Source organism: Hibiscus syriacus, unplaced genomic scaffold, assembly GCF_006381635.1.
Source record: "Hibiscus syriacus cultivar Baekdansim isolate YM2019G1 unplaced genomic scaffold, ASM638163v2 tig00012275_pilon, whole genome shotgun sequence".
Taxonomy (NCBI): Eukaryota; Viridiplantae; Streptophyta; class Magnoliopsida; order Malvales; family Malvaceae; genus Hibiscus; species Hibiscus syriacus.
Genome location: NW_024062268.1, coordinates 136074 through 147519, shown reverse-complemented (window position 1 = coordinate 147519; position 11446 = coordinate 136074). Strand labels below are relative to the sequence as shown.

The window sequence follows — 11446 nt, the reverse complement described above, 5'->3', positions numbered from 1 at the left end:
AGTTTGTTTCTTTGGGAACAAAATTCACCATCTTTGAGTCTGTTTCCTTTGAAACAAAACAAACATCTTTGAGATCATTTCCCTTTAAACGAATTTTGTCTCATTTAAGACAGTTTTCCTTTAAACAATCTTTGAGTCATTTCCTTTGAAACAAAATTTTGTCTCTTTTGAGACAGTTGCTTTTGAAACATATCATCTTTGGGTTTGTTTCTTTTGAAACAAATCTTTAATTTGGTTTCTCTTGAAACCATAACTCCTAAAGATGGCCAGCCGTCCTCATCATGTAGGAACCGTGTCATCCCCAGACCAGATCTCCTCATCACGTAGGAGCCGTGTCAATAATAGATAACCAGCCGTCCTCATCACGTAGGAACCGTGTTATCACCTTTAGATGGCCAGAACTCTTCATCACGTATGAGCCGTGTCATTACCCAGACCAGATCTCTTCACCACGTAGGAGCCGTGTCAACCATAGATAACCAGCCGTCCTCATCACGTAGGAACTGTGTTATCACCTTAAGATGGCCAAGAACTCTTCATCACGTATGAGCAGTGTCAACCCTCGACCAGATTTCCTCATCACGTAGGAACCATGTCACCCTTAGACGACCCGAACTCTTCATCACGTATGAGCAGTGGCGTCCCCAACAACCAACGTTATCCAATTTATAGGAAAAAGAAAGAGAACCAGACAAAAACGTGTTGTATTGTCGTCTTTGCCCTATTCTTGTTAACACAAGAATGTGCAAAGAGGGGCAGCTGTAGACACCCGTTTTTGTCCGGGTCTTTTTTGTATATTATTATTATCGTTATTTTAATTATTATTATTAGCGTTATTATTATTATTTTATTTACATATTACATTCTGTTTCCAGGCCCAGTACAAAGATTCCGGAGCCCAACACCAAAGCCCAATATACTAATCCAATCATTAGACCTGGACTCTACCCACTGGACTGTGACCTAACCCGATGTGGCCCGTTTGGGGAAAACCCTAAACACATTAGGGTTTTAACCCTAACTCATCAGCCAGCCAGCCAGCCGCCTCTGGCTATTTAGCTTCCCCAGCCTTGTGTGGTCTTCACCAGTCACTCCCGAGCCGAGTGAGCTGCCGCCGACGATCCCAAGCCACCGCCGTTGTCATCCAGCTTCCAAACAGTAACTGAACGTCATCCACAGTGCCCAAATCAGTCAAAAAAAATATACCAAATCTGAAAACCCATTAAAATAGTCCTAAATTCCTAAATATTCGGCTGTCCTAAATCCCTAAATATTCGGCTTTTGGTACTAACCCGAGCCTAGGAACATCATTCCTATCAAATAGAGATGATGATTCTCAGCGAAGGACCATAAAAAACAGACATGCAATGACAGAAGGGGACGATGGAGGGGGGTTCAAAGAAAAGAAAAATGAGATAGGGGGAGTTTTTTTCAGAACCAAAAAGAAAATATAAAGAAAACAGAGAGAAAAAGGGAGAAGAGAAAAGCTTACCGAGGAGGGAGGTTCGGCGAAGGCATGCAAGGAGTTCAAAGGTCACCGTGTCTTGTTGTTTCGAGAGGTAAATCGTAGATTTAGGAGACGGGGGTAGTGTTTAAGCAAAGTGGAGTGGGGTTTTGAGTAGTAGGGGTTGAGATGTTTCTTTTGAGGGTTGTTGGGCATCTCCGGCCGCCGTGCGCCGCCGTCGTCGCCGCCGTGAGCGCCACCGGCGACGGCGTTACTTCTTTTCTTTTATGTGGGAGTTGAGAGAGTTCTGAAACTCTCTCTCTCCCTCTGTTTTATTAATTAAAACCAAATGAGAGAGGGGAAGCAGAGAAAGCCCGATTTTGGGCTTATAATATTCAACCAAACGGCGCCGTTTCAGCAAGGGACCTTCAGCGTGTTTTCATCTTATGGGGTAACTACAGTTTAGGTCCCTCCTCGTATGTAATCTGTTATTTTGATCATTAATAAAAATTATGATATTTTACTTTGGGCATTTATCTTTCGATATTTATGATTTAGCCACTGAGTTCATGAATTATAATATTTTCTGTGATGTTCGAATTTGGTCATATTATTTTCCGCATGCTTCATTTTGATCACTGTTTAATATTTATTGTATTTAGGGCTAATTGTTATTTTCCCTTGCATGTTTTTATTTCATTTATTTTAGTCCCATATGTCTTTAATCCTATATATTTAAGTATTTAGAGTTTTGACTGATGATTTGTGTAGTATTCATTTTAGTCCTTACTTTTTATTACTACTTTCGTGAATATTTGAATCTGATCTCGTATTGTGTAATTATTTTATTTTAATCACTGAATATAACTTTGAATTTTTGAATTTTTGGCTTCAAGTTCTAATTGCTTGTATTTTAGTCATTTTCTGTTCTTTAATATATTTGTTTTAATGTCTATTTTATTTTCTTTTGTTTTGGGCATCTATGTTTCCTTGTTTATATTTTAGTCCTACTAATGTATGTTATGTCATTTTTGTGGGTATTTGACTTTGGTCCCAAGGTTTGTAATAGTTTCATTTTAGCCCCTGATTTTATATGTTAGGTATTTTGGTTGAGTTTCGAATTTATCTCTGACATTTATAAATATTATATTTTAGTCACTGATATTAGGTGTTGTGTACTTTCTCTGATATTCAAATTTGGCTATGATAGTTATAAATCTATTATTTTAGTCATTATTTTACTTTTGGTTTAATTATGATTCGGCCTTCATGTTTTTGGTTATTGCAGTTTAGTCCTAGATGTTGTTTATGGTTTATTTTCATTTCTAGTGCTTGTAAATGTTTAATATTTTGATTTTGGCTCTATTTTTTATTTACCGATTAATCCCTTCATATTTCTATTTATTTCATTATAGTCCTTTGAAATTCATGTTTGTACTATTTTTGGTCCTTTGAGTTTATATGTTGTTATTTTGGGTTTTTTGTAATTCAAAGTACTTTTTTTGTCATTATAGTTTGGTTTGTAATATTAATTTTTTTTATTTATTTTAATCCCTTATGTATGTACATTTTTCATGTTATGTATTTATTTGTACCATATGTAATTAAATATGTTTAATTTTATTTGTTGTAAATATTTATTTCACATATTTCTATTTCTATTTATTTCCATTTTTCTGTATTTAAATATTGTCCAAATACTTTTAAGAACACGTATGCGTAGAATGAGCGTGGAAAGTATCACTTGGTCGAAGTGGTGCGATCCGATACGGCATTTTAACGACATAGTAACTTAAAATAAGTTGAGTATATTTTGCTAATTAATTTGTTCAAACGATGCAATGTGTGTTATTTTAAGTGACAATTTACTTTATTTTATGTGAATGTAAATTTCAAAATTTTATTTTGTATTCAATTCACGTTTTTAGTTAATCAATTTATTCGTATGTAAACATTGTTTTTAGTTATATTCGATTTGTATTTTTAACATAATCAATGGTAGAATATTCTTTTACGAATGCGAAATGGTTGAAATAGCTTTCCCGACGGAGGATTGCAAATTTCAAGATTTCTGATTGAGTTAAAGGATTTTCTTTATTTAACTCGAAGCAAATTAATTAAATTTCAATAAATGGATCGTAATTTAACTTTATATTCGATTTATAATTTCCATCATCACGACGATATGTAAGCGATACAGTACCAATTTTGGGCGCTGTGGGGGTGCTAATCCTTCCCACACGTAACCGACTCCCGGACCCATCAAATCGATTTTCTGGTAAACGTAGACCCCTTTTGTCTTTAAAAATGATTTTCCTTAAAATTGTTTTGAAAGACGGTTTTAGGTATTCGACCTACCTAACTCGAAGGTCGATGGCGACTCTATTCAATTTAATCCAAGTTAATCCAAAATACTCAATTTTTCAAAATAAAAGTCATAATCGTTTTAAAAATAATATTTAATTGTTTTACAAAAAAAATGGTTATGACACACTCGTTTCCATCTTTGCAAAGCAAAAGCTAAAAAGAGCATCCGAACGGAAGCTGACGCTACAGGCTTACAAATGGGAATCGTATAGATCACCAATAAATCTATGTTTGGTTCTAGTCCCATACTCGAGCCAGTTTTCAACTCCAAGTAAACAACGAAGTACTTTTGTCTTCATTCTTGGCATTGCAACCTTCGGAACTGGCGGCACTGATACCCTGCACGGAAGCACTGTTGAAAAGCTTAATTCCTTCCTCGCTCATCCGCTTTACTTCTGTAGGGGTTATGATCCTAATGCATCGAACGCCACTCACAAATTCTCTGCACACAAAATCGTAGCCATTACAGGTTGTGATCTTCACACTGTACTTGCGTTGACAAAACCATAAGTAATGCTCTTATCCCAGGGGTCATCCCCGACAAGTAGAACATCGTTCTCATAATCCACGTATACTGTTGGAAATTCAAACTCAACGTGGCAATGTGGCAGTGCACTAGCACATGTCGGTAAGAAGAGTTTAGAAATCTTAAATGTGGCAGCAAATAAAACAACAAAAAGTAGGCAACTTGGCAAATGATAAATCATAGTGTCGGCAAGTCATATATTTGAGAATTAAAATGAAAGCAAATCAAGACAAGCAAGAATAAGGCAGCTGAGAAAAATTGAGAAGCATCCAGAGTATAATATGTCGGTTTATTACAACTATATATATGTATGGAAGCCATATGAAAAATACAAGCGAGAAGTGAGGAAAAGTGTGAGTAACGAGAAAAATTAGAGAGAATTTAAAAGAAAGCTTAGCAAAGCTTGTAAACTAGCCGAAGCTAGTGTTATAGTATTGTAATATTGAGGGTGTCATTGTAACGTATTTTGTTTCGTATAAATAAAAAGTTTGAGTGTTATAAATTACCGAGTGCCCATCTACGCTTCCAACAAGCTGGCACAATTATCAAAATACCAAATATTTTTCATGTATTCCTCACTTATTGTTTATGTTGCTTTCCTTTGATGCAAGCCTCACATAATTGATTTGGAGGGTTGATCTCTGGTAGTCCTTTCACCATGCTTGTTTTTTATAACAACTTCAAACCAGAAAATCCAAGATGTCCATATCTCAGATGCCATAGCCATGAATCATCTTTGATCGCGGTCTTCATGCACTTGACTTCTCCCGACTCGATATCAATTGTAAAGAGACGATTTCGAGTCATATCAGCTTGGGCTATCAATTCTCCTTTGTTTTTGATGGCAAGCGAGCGATTCTTCATCCATCAGCTGACAGCCAGATACACACCACAACAAAATGGAGTTGCGGAAAAGAAGAATCGCACAATTCTTGATATGGCTAGAAGCATGATAAAAGACAAGCAACTACCGAGAAATTTCTGGGCTGAATCAGTTCGATGTGCAGTTTACCTATTGAACAGATGTCCAACAAAAAGTGTGAAGTATATGACGCCAAACGAAGCATGAAGTGGTCAGAAACCAGGAGTTGGACACCTCAAGATTTTTGGATGCATCGCATATGCCCACATTCCTGAACAGACCAGAAAGAAGCTTGATGACAGAGGAGAAAAATGTATTTTCATTGGCTACGATGAAAGGAGCAAAGCTTACAGATTATATAATCCTCTTACAAAAAAAATAATAATTTCAATAGATGTCGAGTTCGATGAAGCAGACTATTGGAGATGGAGCAAAGAGGAAAAGAAAGTTGAAGGATTGTTTTTTAAAGATGATGATCTTATCAATCAAGATGAACAAGCTGATGATCAAGGTCCTCAACAAAATGTACCATCGTCGTCAAACAGCAGAAGCGATGCCAGCAACATAATAGAAGATCCTGAAGCACCTCCCACAGAACTTCGAAGATCCACAAGAGAGAGAAGAATGCCAGAAAGGTACAACGATTATGAACTAAATAATGTTTCACTTTTCTGCTTACTTGTGAACAGTGATCTAATAACATACGAAGAAGCGGTTGAAGATGACAAATGGAGCAATGCAATGGATGAAGAAATTGCATCAATAGAAAGAAATGATACATGGGAGCTAACAAGACAACTAGAAAGCCATAACCCAATTGGAGTAAAATGGGTTTACAAGACAAAGACCAATAAAAAAGGAAAGGTCGAGAAGCACAAAGCGAGGCTAGTTGTCAAAGGCTACAAGCAAAGACAAGGAATAGACCATGATGAAGTATTTGCTCCAGTAGCAAGGATCGAGACCATCAGACTTCTCACAGCAGTTGCAGCACAAAAAGGATGGAAAATTTACCAGATGGATGTGAAGTCAGCGTTTCTAAATGGCTACCTAGAAGAAGAAGTTTATATTGAGCAACCACCTGGATACATTAAAAAGGGACATGAAGATAAAGTTTATCGATTGAAGAAAGCTCTATATGGTATGAAGCAAGCCCCGAGAGCATGGAACACGAGGATTGATGAATATTTCCAGAGAAATGGGTTCATGAAGAGTCCATACGAGCATGTTTTATACACAAAGAAAAATAAAGACGGTGATATCATGATCGTGTGCTTATATGTAGACGACATGATTTTCACAGGAAATAATCCAGGTATGTTCAATGATTTTAAGAAAGCTATGATTAAAGAATATTTTGCACGAGCTAAATTTGACACAAGAAGAACCAATTACAATCTATGTCGACAACAAGTCTACAATTTCTCTTGCCAAGAATCCAGTCTCTCATAGCCGAAGCAAGCATATTGATACAAAGTATCACTTTATACGAGAGCAGGTGAAGAACAAAAATGTGGAGCTAATTTACTGCAGAACTGAATATCAACTAGCAGACATTTTCACAAAGCCATTGAGAGCAGATGTATTCAACCGACTCAAAGAAAAGCTCGGAATGGAAAGTCGAATTTGAGGGGGAGTGTTGGAAATTCAAACTCAACGTGGCAATATGGCAGTGCACTAGCACATGTCGGTAAGAAGAGTTTAGAAATCTTAAATGTGGCAGCAAATAAAATAATAAAAATAGGCAACTTGGCAAATGATAAATCATAGTGTCGGCAAGCCATATATTTGAGAATTGAAATGAAAGCAAATCATGACAAGCAAGAATAAGGCGGCAGAGAAAAATTGAGAAGCATCCAGAGCATAATATGTCGGTTTATTACAACTATATATATGTATGGAAGCCATATGAAAAATACAAGCGAGAAGTGAGGAAAAGTGTGAGTAACGAGAAAAATTAGAGAGAATTTAAAAGAAAGCTTAGCAAAGCTTGTAAACTAGCCGAAGCTAGTGTTATAGTATTGTAATATTGAGAGCGTCATTGTAACGTATTTTGTTTCGTATAAATAAAAAGTTTGAGTGTTATAAATTACCAAGTGTCCATCTACGCTTCCAACATATACCAGTTTCCACCCTGATCCTTTTGGATCCCCAGGAAGTCCCTTAAGTCCAAACATGCATTCAATAGAAGAGATTAGTTCATCATAGTTCTTAAAACTTGTGACATCAATGGATCCTGCCTTCTGAACCTGTCAGCCAGAGCCAATAGTAGTTACAAAAATAATATGATCACGTAAAGAAATTTCAATGTTCCTTGAAAGCTCAAAATGGAAGCATGGAGCCATGCTATCTGCCCATAACTCCAGCGGATACCTCAAGATTGTCATATCCAAAAATCAAATTCATGCCATACCTTTGTATATGTTCTCAGACGCGGTGTGATTTGCTGCCATGAAATATTCTGTAGAAGACCGTTCTCATCAAAATCAGCATTGCTTGAAGATGTGACGACTGAGTTGTCTGTTAAGTCTTGTTGATTGAAGACCCAAGCTGCAAGGCATGTAGATGAAATCTGAGACTGAACATCCTGATTACAAATGAAGTTTCCAACCAGACTATCTGAAGGATTTTGAAACTCAGCATCCTTCAACAAACACAACTCATCCACGATGTTAGAAATAGAAAGATCAATCACCGTACTACCACCATTACTAACATCAATATTAAGGCAGCTGTATATCCCACTTCTATTATTGCTGTCATCGGACAAATTTCTCGTCTCACTAGTGCGTGGGTCTTGCTGAGTGAAGGAACATAATTGGTCTGCTTGGGATGAAAGCCTACAATCATACAGCTGATAATCCAATGCATCCCGACTCCCAGTAGTTAAAGAAGGATTAGTTGAATCAGAAAAGGCAGATGAAGTCCTGTAACCCAACCAGTGGTATAGGAGCAGGTGATCTATAGATGCCGGAAAGAGAATGTTCAGAGGAAAGGAGTGACACCCATTCATCAGTGTCTAAGAAAGGAAGAAAGCAACTTAAACTACTAATATCATGTTGTGCTACCTGCATATGATAAGCTTGGAGGACCGGTGAGTCCAACCGTGACTGAATTGTACATAGATTGTACTGCAATTGGGATGGAGCCTGGTTCTGGTTACGGAAAGAAAGTTTCTCCTCATTGCATTCTGATGTTGCAGTCAACCGACTTACCTGATCAGTTGAATGTTCAGGTTCCAACTTTACTTTCTGGTTATTTCTCCTAGCTTGTGTTTGGCCTTCAAACTTGTTTACAGGATGTGGGTTCCCATTAGCATTATTTTTTGGCAAATTTGTGGGATCAGGTTGGTCAAGTGCTAACTGGGAAGGATTGGGGTTTTCTATCAACATATTTTCTGATTGCGTAAGCTGAGGTTTTTGGTTGCCTGTAGACTGCTCATTCTTCACCTCGTCTAATGGAAATACCTTTGCTGCGGAGATTTGCTGTGAAGTGGATGCAAAAGTCCCAGGATGGTAAACAAGCTGGGGGTTCAGCATTATCTCCATCAGCAGTTCGGAACACGAGTTTGAGAGCAAATGTGGAAGATTCCCATGTCCATTTTTAGAAAACTGAAGGAAGTGCCTTTTGATCAAGTTTCCGCATTCAGATCTGATGAACGCTACATAAGTATCTAAAAATGTTCCCACACTACTCTGCATAACAAACATAAGCTTACCTGAAATTCCAGGATGTAACGGTCGTTTGAGACCTGAAATTATAGAAGGAAAAATAAAGAGGCTTCGAGGAGTTTCAACTTCCCATGCGCTGATCCTATTCTGTTTATTGTTACATCCAGGTTCATCCCACTCAACCCGTTTAAAGATAGGATACAAGTTCAAATTATGAAACTGAGAAGTTCACAAAACTCTATAATTGAAAACGAATAAGCAAACAAGTATCTTGTTGCAACAAACACTGTCCAGTTCAATGAAAGAACCTGAAGGTTTCGCCACTTTGAGCCAGGCCATCTCAGAGGATCCAAGTCACTAATGCCAACTACTGTACCCATATATCTGCAGAAAATCGAAAAATGTTTATAGATATATCGATAATCTGATATGTATTGAATATATACTACACTTCAATTTACAACAATTATATCATCATACACCGTCAAGAAACAATATGAAACACGCCTATAGCATCTCTGTTTCCCTTTGTGGGAAAGGGTAGGAAAGATTTGACAATCGAAGCATATCCTTCATCAGTAGTGCCTGTGCCTTGACAGCCTCAAGCCCTCAATGATCTTTATAACCCAAATTTCAGTAGCATTTGAAACTAGTGGAAATTTACCTAAGTTTCCCGGATTCTTCTGTTTCAAACATCATTCCAAACCTCGTACCAATCGAGACTGTGGATCCACAAACATTTAAGTTAAAATATTGTAAAAAAAAAGTTAAAATTTAAGAGTCAATTTTAAAATTAATATTTTTATCAACGTAGCACACTAATAATATACTAAGAGTTGATGCATTTTTAATAGAAAATTTGGGATTCGAATGAAAGTTAATGTTTGAATGGTCATTTTATGATAAAATGATAATTTTTATTGATCAAAATGTAACTTTTAAAGTTGAATGATTGATATAAAAACAAAACAAAAGTTGCCACCAATATATACATTGGCATAGTATTAAAATTAGCCATTAGCGTTTGATCGAATAGTTATTTTAATTCAATTTTTTTGAAGCATTTTGAACTTCAAACCCAAAAAAAGGGACAAATTTAAACACTTAACCATAAGAACGAGTAGCGAATCCAAAAAAAAATATGGGTTGAACCAATATAAATATAATAAAAAAACCATCTAACATAATTCATTTATATTTTTAATTTAAAAATATAATAACAATATATATATATATATATATATATAACTCAATTACATAATGTAAAACTTTTTTTTGTTGTATACAGATTTACGACGGTTGAATAACTGAAAATAGAAGGATGAGATTAACTCATTTTTTTCCTATGAATATCTTATCTTTTCCTACTATTAATCTCAATAATTTATTTTCACTCATTTAACGGTTATAAAATTATCTAAAGGAAGTACTAATATTAGTCATTTATATTTTTGCAGACGATTTGTTCCTGTTTTTTTTTTTTTTTTAAGATTCAGGGTAACAAGTGAGTGGAGTTAGGGAATGCTTAAGATGCTTCAGCCAAGCGTCGGGTCTGAAAATAAATCTTCAAAAATCCAAGATGTTCACCTCAACGAACTTGAATGTCGGAACAACAAACTACCTAAGACAACTTAGTGGAATCTCGCGTACGGACAACCTTGGAGTGTATTTGGGTGTGCCTATTATTCATAAAAGGGTAACAATAAATACGTATGCACCACTGATCGAGAAAGTAATAAAACGAATGGCCGGGTGGAAGGGAAAGGTTCTCTTGATGGCTGGATGTAAAACCTTGATACAATACGTGACGGCGACAATACCGGTGCTGCTATGCACTTAATGCAGACAACCATGTTACCGAAGACGATAAACAATAAGTTGGACAATCTAAATCTTAACTTTCTTTGGGGAGGAGGAATTGATTATGCTCGCAATCATTTGATTAATTGGGAGGTAGTATGCAAATCTAAATAGACAAAGGGACTTGGAAGTTGGAATACATAGAACGAAAGATATGAATCTCGCGCTGATGACTAAGAGCAGATGGAGAATATGGAATAACCAAGATTCTGTTTGGTGCAACATCTTCAAGGAAAAATAACTAAAGGATGTGAACTTAATGGAGGTCAGGCATCAAGCTAACTCATCATCACGATTGGTGGGTTGGTAAGACACCTCTTGTTCAGGATTATCCCGAAAGAATTGATAACAGAGATGAAAAAGTAGCAAAATATATCATTGAGGAAAGAAATTAGAATACTCAAGAGCTTCAAAAGGTTGTATTTGAGGATACAATAAATTTGATCAGGTGCATTCCACTACCTTTACTGAATGAGGAGAGTGGACAAGACAAATCAAGTTGGGGTCATACAATAAATGAAAAAATTTCGGTAAGAACAACTTTTGAAGAGATCCTAAATAAGGAACAACCAACACAACAGAACCAAGATCTAGAGTGGATTTGAAAAGTAGAAATCGCAGAACGTGTAAGGTTATTCATCTGGTTGAGTCGCCTAATCAGGTTAAACACGAATGAGAACAGAGTTAAGAAAAATATGGCACAAGACATGAACTGCAAA

The 11446-nt window shown here is 36.3% G+C and overlaps 1 pseudogene; it reads right to left on the bottom strand.

Moving 5' to 3' along the window:
* Positions 1 to 1088: 1088 nt before the first annotated feature.
* Positions 1089 to 9608, bottom strand: LOC120205136 (annotated as a pseudogene).
* Positions 9609 to 11446: the final 1838 nt, after the last annotated feature.